The sequence below is a fragment of the Salvia hispanica genome, chromosome 1 (genome assembly GCF_023119035.1).
Source record: "Salvia hispanica cultivar TCC Black 2014 chromosome 1, UniMelb_Shisp_WGS_1.0, whole genome shotgun sequence".
NCBI lineage: Eukaryota > Viridiplantae > Streptophyta > Magnoliopsida > Lamiales > Lamiaceae > Salvia > Salvia hispanica.
Genome location: NC_062965.1, coordinates 35,501,412 through 35,512,740, shown reverse-complemented (window position 1 = coordinate 35,512,740; position 11,329 = coordinate 35,501,412). Strand labels below are relative to the sequence as shown.

Below are 11,329 nucleotides of genomic sequence, written 5' to 3'. Positions count from 1 at the left end.
GTTTGAGATTTTTGCAATTATTTTATTGTCTGTTTAAAACACATAGACATAATGTCATTTCGAACTTAACTAATGGTTGTTTCTTTTTTTTTAATGGTTTTTGTTTTGCCCAATAGTATGTTGTCCATATATTTTAAAGAGTAAATGCCAAAACTGGTCCTGAAAATATGCGCATTTTACGATTTTGGTCCTAGACATTATCTTTATAATTTTTGAATCTCAAACATTTCAACCCGGATCACAATCGGTCCAAAGTTAATTTTTTCGTCAAATTTTAACTGTCAATATTTTTAATCCCGATTTTGACCAAGTTAAGCTGTTAAATATGATTACTAACTCTCTAATTATGTCCTAAATTATTTTAATAAGTTATTATTTAAAATACAAAATAAATAATATTAAAAAGAAAATTAGAAATTCAAAATCAATGCATCTCCTCCGATTCCCCCTCCCCCCTCCCCTCGGACCCGTAATTGCCGCCACCGGAGAGCTCATCCGTCTCCCCCTCCCCGCAACCACCACCGAAGCGCTCCAATCCCTAAATCCCCCCTCCCCCTCCCAAATTCCTTCTTCCTCTGCAGCTTCGACCGCCTCTACTTCGACGACTACATCCCGCTGCTCTCCCCTGCCGACCGCCTCGACGCCGCGCAGATCTACTTCGCCCTCCCCACACGGCCAAGCTCCCCTCGTGAATTGATTATTTTTATTTTCTCATTTTCAATTTTAATATTATTTATTTTGTATTTTAAATGATAACTTATTAAAATAATTAAGGATATTATTAGGGAGTTAGTAATCATATTTAACAATTTAATTGGTCAAAATCGGGATTAAAATGTTGACCGTTAAAATTTGACGTAATAATTAACTTTACCGATTGTGATCCGGGTTTAAATATTTGGGATCTAAAAATTCAAAAGATAATGTTTATGACCAAAATCGTAAAATGGGCATATGTTCAGCACCAGTTTTTACCTTTACTATATTTTAAATCGTTATCACATCAATGCGTAATTCGTCGGAGATGGAACAATGAAATAATAAATCTCAAACTTAGTAATTATTTGAGATTTTGATCCTCTTTCATAATTTGTTTGGAAATTTAACTAAAAAATACTCCTGTTACATTAAAAATGAACGTAACTTTTTTGGATCATTCCATTAAAAATGACACATTTCACGAAATAGAAATAACATCATTTCTATTATTATTTTTGTCTAATTTCATTCTCTGTCCGTTTAATTTACAAAATAATATTACATAAAATTCTGTACCAAAAAGTAAATGTTTCATATTTAATGGGACGGCAAAAATATATAAATAAATTAATATTTTTATCTTTGCATCTGCATTTTTGTAAACTTTTGTTCATGGTTTAATGACTGAAACACTATTTATTACTGTTTTTAAACTGAATTTTTAATTTTATGAAATGTTTTGCTTATACGTTATTTTATGAGCATGTAGTGGTATTTTTTATTTGTCACATTTAGATGTATAGATGAAGTGTTGTCATGTATTTTACTAGTTTTAGGTTTGAAAAGGCACTTTGATCCAAAAGTGGAGTTAGATTTTAGGTCATTTTCAATTATTTACATTAAATTTTTGTCACATCCAATACTAAATTTACTCGAATCATTTACCCCAAACTTAAACTAAAAAAATATTCCATATTCATTTTTACTTTTACTTTTTCAATCTTACCTACAACACTTATCCATAATTTTCCAAATATAATTAAATAATTGAGTGAACTACAAAAATGGTTACTGGGCTATGGGTTTATCTCGCCCATAGTCCATGGACTTTAAAAATATCGTCAGTAGTCTCTAGACTAAGGGTTTATCACGAAATTGGTCCTTTTGGCTTTTTTTGGTACGAAAATGCCCTTTTGGGGGGTTTTGAGGGTTTTGGGCAATTTGGTCTTTTTACACTTTTAACATTTTAAATCTGATATTATTTTAGTTATGTACTAAATTTGATATTATTTCAAAATTATCATTCTTCTTCCATTTTGTCATCCTTCACTTTATTTTTTTTATTTCAATATTATATTTAATTTTATAAAATTAAATTTTAAATTTTGATTTTTAAATATCAATAAAATTTTTAATTAAACTATTAATTCATGGACACTATAAATATTGATTAAAACTATTAATTTTTGTTATTTAATATAATATTCAGCTGAATTGAAGAAGTACACACAAATAATATTAATCATGATGGAAAAATAAGAGCTATTCTATTTAGCCTTCGTTCGGTTGTTATAATTGCTTGTGATTGAATATTATGAAGTTGACTAAAAATTTGATTCTACTAAAAATTTTATATAGGAGTATTTTTGTTGAAAATTACTAGTAAATTTTGATTGTTTTCAAATTAATAAACAAAAATTATATTAGTCTTACATTATATGCATATTTATTTCAGAATAAATCGTGTTATATGATATATTTATGATTAAAACTAAATCTTTTCATATTGATTAAATATTATACACTTTCAAATAATGATTATGACTATTAATTTTTTTTATTTAATAATTTTTATAATTAAAAAATTTATTGATATTTAAAAATTAAAATTTAAAATTTTGTAAAATTAAATCTAATATTGAAATAAAGAAACAAAGTGAAGGATGACAAAAGGGAAGAAGAATGATAATTTTGAAATAATATCAAATTTAGTACATAACTGAAATAATATCATATTTAAAATGTTAAAAGTGTAAAAAGACCAAATTGCCCAAAACCCTCAAAACCCCCCAAAAGGGCATTTTCGTACAAAAAAAAGTCAAAAGGACCAATTTCGAGATAAACCTTTAGTCCAGAGACTACTGGCGATATTTTTAAAGTTCAGGGACCATTTTTATAGTTCCCTCCAAATAATTTAATACAATTGCTTATGAATCTCCCTATTAATATATTTATATATATTAAATATATTACACATTCAATAAAAAAATATAGTACGATGACTTGGAAATTAAAATACATCAAACATATTTTAATTACATTCAAACATAAAATAAAATACATTTAAAGACGTCACAATTACATAAAATATAGGACACCACATAGCTAAAATTCAAACATGCATATTTGAGAAATCTTCCAACAAATGATCAACTAAGGCATTTCGAAGTTGTAGATGTGCATTTTTATTTCTTTTGCGGCATACCGAGTCAAGTACTCTTGAAATCGAATATCTTCATTTGTCGTCATCTCAACTTCTGGTTGTGGTGCTTGTCTAGCAACTTTGATTGGGGAACTCATGTCACACTCATCTTCAACTATCGTGTTATGAAAAATTATACATGTAATCACTATAACTTCTTTATCCCAATATCGCACTGGTCCTGCTACAATTGAGAAACGTGATTGGAGAACACCAAATGCGCGTTATTCATCTTTTCTACATGCCTCTTGCCTCATAGCAAAATATTTTGTCTTTGAGGTACGAGGCTCGTGAATTGTTTGCACAATGGTAACCTTTGGGTATGCTAGGTAATAACCCATATTGTATTCTTTGCCTTGAATAACATAATGAGCATGATAAGGAGCAATACCTTGGGTGAGATTATAGAAAGCACAGGTAGATTAAAATCCTAGCCATCCATTCAAAATTCGGAAAAAAAAAAAAGCATAATTTGCGTGCTTCCAATCATAGACACTCAGTGTAAAAGTAGATTTAAATCCCAGCCATCCATTCAAAAACTAGAATAATCATTTCATATCTATAAATACAAGAAACTACAATACCATGATGCACTATTTATTAGCACTAAAAAATGCCTATAAGCATGCATGGTATATCTAGTATATCTAACTGCTATAAGTAGTAGCTAAAACAAAATGGCAAGGGCTCCTAATGGAATTGGAGCCAAGAAATAGCTCTTTCCTAACTATTATAACTAACATCCAACTGCTAGTTTCTGATTCCCTTTTTACCTTTTAATTTTTCATATTTAGAGCTGAGTGTGGACTTAATTCTTACGGAAGGAAAGGCTCAAATTAAAATACAAAAATATAAAATTTTAGAAAATAAAAAACCTGTATATAATTTGTCTTCCTTTTTTAAGACAACTGCGGAGGGAAGGCTCTCTCCATCACCCAAGACCCAAATATTTTCCATTATATTTATAATATATTATTTTATTATATTTGAATACTTATTTATTTATTTATTTATTTATTTGTATTTTAGTATTTTTACCCCTCCACCTATGATTTCTGGCTCATATACTATCTAGAGACACAGAGTTTTTGGTTTTGAATTTACAAACTAGACATAAATAAACAAATTAGATAAAACATAAAACAAATAATACAAAGCAGGCTAAAGAATGTAGAGTTTTAAGATCAAACTACTATGACCTAGTGATAATTAATCTCACAAAACTTTTATGTACCTATCTCCAATATTATTAGGAAAGTCGCAATTTTAGGTTAAGTCATCTCTTGAGTGCACCTATGCAGTAGATTAGACTCTAACTATCAAAGTTTCCTTCCAATAGATTAGATTCTAACTCTTTAAGTTACTAAGTCTCAAGCCCTCATAAATGATCTCATCTCTCGAGTGTAGATAAACCTATGTGTTGTACTCGTTTATTTTACCACATAAAACTAGATATCTTTCAATAAATCTAGTTAAACGGACATAGTTCTAAAGTTAGCCAGACAAAAGAACAATAAAAGCACAAGAACAGGCAAAACAATCACAAAATCTACGAAAAGATTCAATTCAATAAATCAAAACATGCATGTTCATAACAGTCTTCACCAAAAAAACTACAAAGTATGTTTAACGACGAGAGTAGTAAAAACAATAATAAAAGTACTAGATATGAAATGAATTGATAAAACCCAAGGTTGAATCTTCAATCTTCAGTCTTCTCTTGCCTGGATCTGTAGATCTCTGTTTCAATAGAAGATGGATGAATTATGTGTGAAATATGGTATGGAAGAATGTGTAGAGAGGGGGAATGATTGAAGGCTCTGAGATGAATTCTATGAATTAGGTTATGTAGTATTTATATGCTAGAAAAAGATTTAAAATGGTAAAAAGGAGAAATGTTATGCTATGCTCCAAATGAGCGACAAGTTTGAGCGCCTGGTCCACGTCACCACTCCTTTCTCTCTATGATATTATATCTAAACACCTCTAAGTCTCTAACCCTTTTTCTAGTTCAATTCTTAATTTCAAAAGCTATACCAATTTTCTATACCCATTGCCAATCTACAATAATTCTAAACTTATCACTGCATCTTTAACGTTTTCACCAGAGTTTTCTGACCGCCATCATAGAAGAACAACAACAACAACTAAATTAAGATCTTCAATTCGATCGCTATGGTTAATGTGCAATTTATCCGGGAAATTATCGCACTCACCAATTCCATCCTTCTTGCCAATTCCCTTTGCTTTTATGAAAATCAAAACCCATCGCACAATTTTTATACTCCATATATACTCATTTTCTCAATTCACTCTCCATGTTATTTATTTCGAATTAGAATTCACAATATATCATCGTTTTGCTGCTTCTTTCTTTGTTCCGAATTGAAACTGTCGCTTCCTTCCCTGCAATTTCCAATAAGCTAGTTCACCTAGGATATATTGTGGAAGCGAGAGAATTGTTCGATAAAATGCCTAATTGAGATGTGTGCGCCGTATGATTTGCATTTTGCTAGTTATTGGAAGATGTTCTTTCTAATTAGTCTTATAGAAAGTGGTGTTGGTGTTCATCTGCAGATGAAGTAAATTATGTAGAAATGTATAGTTTGGTCATGTACATGACCACGTTGAACTTTTCGATTTTTGTTGATATTATAACTTGTGTGATTTTTGTGCAGCATACCATTTTTCCGGTTAAAAGTATTCTCCAAGTAATTAAAAATATATTATTTTTTAATCCTTCAATTAAAATGAGAGATTCAGGCAATAATTTCTCCATTTCTAGAATTTCCGCTAGCTTTGACTGTATTGCGTAATGTTAGTAGAATAGTCATAACTTTCTCCACAGAACTCTGATCAAGTCATGCAAAGTACCCACGCGAAAGACGAAGAGAATGGTATGAATTAATCACTAACTGGACTTCAATAGTGTTGGGAAAACGGCTTGAACTGAGGTTGTTGTACCTTGGTTTTTTTGCAACTTTTTCTATCTTTTTCTTTCATTTCTCAACAAACATGTCCAAAATACCAAATGTATAACATATGCAATTTAAGAACATAATTTGCATGATTGATATTAAAACGAGTCAAATCTAGTCCTAAAAAACATGCAAAATGCGTGTTTGTCACACCATAATTATCTCATCTCAATTGTCATTTTTATCTTTTCCTCACAAAATGTCAGTTTGTAAATAAAGTTATACAGAGAATGAAGACAAACTTTTGTGTCAAGTTTATATAGAAATCTCACAGGATCCTAGCACTGGGATATCACGATGAGGACAACTTTCACATGGGCCTTGTTGCATATAATGTCTTATAATTCCGTTACAATCTATACATATATAAAAGGCAAATTTTGACCATCATTTTAAATATTTATAAATTTGAGGTAAGATTTTAAATAGTTATTAGTTATGGACCTTATGAATGAATTAAAAGAATAATAGTAGTAGAGTTTGATGTAACTGCCAATCATAATTATTTAGCATCTTATTGCTTTGCCATATTTTAAAAAAAACTGCAAACTAAAATTAATCCTACAGCCTAGAGTTACAAATAATTATTGGTTCCACCATCAAATCAAAATAAAAATTAAAAAAGTATTAATTGGAAAAAAAAACGCATTAATTGGAAAGAAACTCCTATTGTCATCACACAATTTAGTATTGAAAAGTGATGAAACATTTCATTGCTTTAATTTATAATAAATGATAATAGCACTCCCTAAAAATCATTCATCTAAGAAGAATTCCAAACACTACCAAATCTATTATAAATAATTAAATATCAATCCCAAAATGTCATTCTCTAAAAAGGTGCGGATCTGTAAATTCCTACAGAAAGAAAAGAAATATTTGATCAGATATTTCGGGTTAATATTTGCAAAATAGAAAATAGTTAAAGAAACTTACTCGGCGATGGCACGATGACGATTCCACAAAGCGGACAATGTCGCCAAGGCATCAATGTCTGTACAAGTCAATATAGGAGTGAGAGAACATGCATTTGTTTTTCTGTTTGCGCCTGGAGGTTGTGTCACAGCTACAGAGAGAGCAAGCGACGTTGGGAGGCAAAGAGAGCGTTGATTGTTAGTGTCACGACCACAACTCCCTAGTGCTAGTGAGCGTAGCTATTTCGCGACTAAACAATTCTCAATAATCAAGGGAAAACATAAAAAGGATGAAATCACTTAAATCAATAGTATCAAAGGCATATGGGTACATAGTCAAAACGTGTTCAGAGTATCAAGACTAAGTTCATAGCTTTCTAGCACATAATTCTAGATTTTGCAGCGGAAGAGTCCAAGACAAAATAGCACGTATGAAGACATGCTACTTTGGGCTACCTAACTACTTATTTAAAAAAGCTTGTCCCAACACCTTCGCCTGCTCGTCCACGTTCAACCTGCACATTTGAAAATAACATGCAGGGCTGAGTATTTGATATACTCAGTGGGCACATTGCCAAAAATGGTTCTATCTTTAATTGTCAATGCCACAGTTGAGTGATCACGGGGTTTTACTTAAAAGACCCGAGTCACTAAAATACTTTTCCTTTAGTAAAGATTTGATTGCGCAATCACATAACATAGATATACCATATCTGAAACTGATGTGAACCGGGAATGTGGCCACATTCCACGACGGTCACTGGACCGGCCAACTCCTTTGTTAGCTCACGGTCCCCTCATGTGTACACTAGTCCGAGTAGGGTTTGCGGCCCTACTGGGACCCGAATTCGATTTAACTAAATTGGCATAGCCAAGCAGATAGGTAATCATAAAACAAAACATGTCATGACAATATACTTGAGCAAAGATTCACATTTTCATACTGAAATCACGTTTTGAAAGAATGCCCACCTCAAAAGCTAAAGCTCCTTCCGAAAATTTCCTTAACTTGGTCTTAGATGACGTTCGAAGACGTCCCTTTAGGAAATAAAATGATACTTAATTAGATTTTGAGATATCCGTTAAGCTTAAACATGAATGCATCCTAAGTGCGTGATCATTTTATTCTTTCTCTAATTTTCTAGAAGAGTTCTAGAATTCATGAATATTAATTAAATCAGTAGATTTAATTAAATTGCGAAAAATTATTCGCTTAACTTGAGGGTGTTACCTCCTAAGCCATTCATTTAAGTACTAAAAATTTGGCTCGAGGTCTATTCATCGTTAGCGTATCGTAATTTCTTAAAATTAATCATTTGAGCACTCTTGCTACTTTCCGGAAAAATTAGACTTATCTTCGTGGAATTAATTAGCGGACTATTATTTAATCCATAACATAGGAGAGTCCAAGATTTAAATAAATTCTTAGTCCATACTTTATTTAATTGGTGGCCCAACCTATTACTAAAGAGGCCCAACAAAATAAAAATAAGGGAGGCCCAATTACTCGCTCTTCTCAAAACCATCGGCCTCTCCCTCTAAACACAATCCCCAAATCAAACCCACACCAAACCCTAATCCAAAATCCCTCTCTTCTCTCCCTCTCGACGGAAATCGCCGCTTCTGTCCGTCGCCGGAGCACCATATCCGCCACCTCTGCTCCATCTCTCTCTCTCTCTTTCTTCCTCGGCCACGCTCACGCCACCGCCACTCTCTCCAGATCTGCCGCCGCTGCTGTGCATGTACAGGCGGCGGTTTCGGCCTCCTCCGTGCCTCGGGCCGCCGGAGCAGTTTCCCGGCGCCACTCCAGCCCCGGCCTCTGCCTCCTCGCCAAACTCCGAGAAGGTAAGGATTTTTTCATTTCCCCTTTTTTTTTCTCATTTTCTAAGGATTTATAATCTTAGATTTAAAAGTTTTGGAAATTAATTTGTGAAGGTTGTGAAATTAGTGACGAAACGGGGTGTGGGGCTGCCACCGCCTCGCCCTGCTCACCGCCTGCGAAGACGGATTCAGCTCGCCCTCCGTCGTCTCTCTGTCCGTTCTCGCTAGTGCCGTTGCTGCCCCTGTAGCCTCGCCTTCGCGGTGGTCGTCGGGGCAGCCCTTCGGCTTTACAGCTAAGTTCTCTTGCCCCTCTCATTACTTAGAGCATTCTTATGAAATTTGGGTAGTAGTCATATGGTGTTGAAGGTCTTGACTATGTGTGCTTAAGCTTGATCTTCCTTGGGTAGTAGTCATGATAAACTGTTACTGATCTTGGCTAAAGCAGCTTATGATATTTCTTGTTACAGATTGTATGATGTGGAAATCCTAATGTTCTAAGTTCTTGAGCTTTAAACATGATTTTCTATACTTGCTAGAGGTCTCTATTGCCATGATTCTATAATTATACTACATCTTTTATCAGCTAACAGCCCAGGTTTAAGATACGTGCTTTAACATGCGTTGGGTTGATTTCTACATGGTTGATATGCAAATTTGATTGGGAGAAGGGTTAGAGGTGGAATACCTCTTGAAGCTGCGGCTGCCTTGAGGAAATCAGCTCTTAAAACCTCAGTTTTCTTCCTCTCGAACTTGCTACTGCTTGTTCTTCGTTCTCACTAGAGTTGCTAAAATTTGAGATGTGTAGGAGGATGTTTAAAGGTGGTGTGGAGGGGATTTTATAGGCTGGGCTTTGGCGTACTATGGGGGAATTAAATGGGGCTGATCTCTCTTGTCTTCATATCACAACATATCTCTCTTTTTCTGATCATGCAGCCCCTTTGTCTTAATGTAGTTTGTTGGCTAGTTTGGGTACTTGGTACTTGGTGAATAAATCCCATTGTTTGATTGTGGCTAGGTATAACAGGTGCTGCATTAGTGAAGGGCTTTGCAGGCTGGACTTGCCCCCTTTTTGGGTAAGTCCTTGGTCTTCATAGGAAAAGAAAGGTTGTTTCTTCCCCTCTATAAGTATTCCATTAATTACTCTTGTCCCATGGCCATTAAAACTTGTTTTTATCTTGCAGGTGAGAGAGGAATCTTAGCTCCCACCTAGCTGCACTTCGAGCGGGCCTGGATTTGATGTCTGGGCCGACGGGCTGCCCGAAACGGGCCCTAAATTGGGCCTGGAGAAAAGGCCCGAAATGCACTCCACAATTTATATTTTCCTTTCCTTGTTTTCTTTCTTTAAGGACTTTGATCCATGTAACCTATTCCATTAGTTGTTCATTTTGTTGAACATGAAATGCCATTCGAAACATTTTATTTTTCCGAAGTGTGTCTTTAGTCTGTTTTAACTTGCTCACTTACTTCTTTAGTTTTTACTTCGCAACTAAAAAGATTAAGTTTCATTAAAGGCTCGAGATCCACTAAAACTTCACGAAAAGAGAGGACGTTACATTTCTAGTTCCACATTAATATATCGAAAGCAAACTAATGGTGCGGGTATTACAGTTAGAATTAGTTTTTATGTATTTTGAATGGGTTTTAAATCGATTGATGATAAGCCATCTTATTGTGATTGGCCTTATGGGTAACTACAGGTTGAGCCAGTTTTGTTTGTAATTATTTTTTATTTGTGTTTTTACAATTAATATTGCATCTGTGGGTGTGTTGTGTTTTGTAGGTGTTTATTTTATTTGTCACTTTCTTCTCTCTATTTTCCAGTGAAACTATTTTATTTTTTTTTTCTAGGTACATTTATATTCAATAATGTTTTATTCACCTAAAAATATTAAACCATTTCATTAACTAATTGCTGAATAAAAAATTAGTCTTATTGACAAATCTAATTTCAAGCATTTGAGGACCAAGACAATTTCGCTTTCGCTATAATATGATCAAGAAAATATAATTATATATGATTCTCTAACGAGAAGGACAATTTAAATGTATGGAAAAACATTTTTCTTTAAAATGGAATTATTCACTTTTTATATGCTATTATTATCACAAAATTTAAATTAACTTCACTGATAAAATGTTTTTCTAAAACCATTATCGATTTTCCTAAAACAAAAAAATAAAATTAATGTTGTTACATATATATTTAATACTCCCTCCGTCCCATTAAATATGCAACATTTGATTTTCGGCACGGGATTTTATGTAGTGTTGTTTTGTGAGTTAGTGAAGAGAGAGTATAGTAAGAGAGAAGAAAAAGTAGAGAGAGTATTGTTACCATTTTTAGAAACGTTTCATTTTTAATGGGACATACCAAAAAGGAAAACATTTCATTTCTAATGGGACAGAGAGAGTATTATTTTGAGTGGCGTTGATTG

General features: G+C 33.2%; 1 long non-coding RNA gene across 2 annotated transcripts; it reads left to right on the top strand.

Moving 5' to 3' along the window:
* Positions 1-8,638: 8,638 nt before the first annotated feature.
* Positions 8,639-10,285, top strand: LOC125202001. 2 transcript variants are annotated; one of them, XR_007173017.1, is made up of 3 exons: positions 8,639-8,918; positions 9,022-9,998; positions 10,076-10,285. It is a non-coding gene; the product is annotated as an uncharacterized LOC125202001 (long non-coding RNA). The 2 variants fall into 2 exon arrangements; XR_007173016.1 differs by having other exon boundaries at positions 9,009-9,998.
* The last annotated feature ends 1,044 nt before the right edge of the window (positions 10,286-11,329 follow it).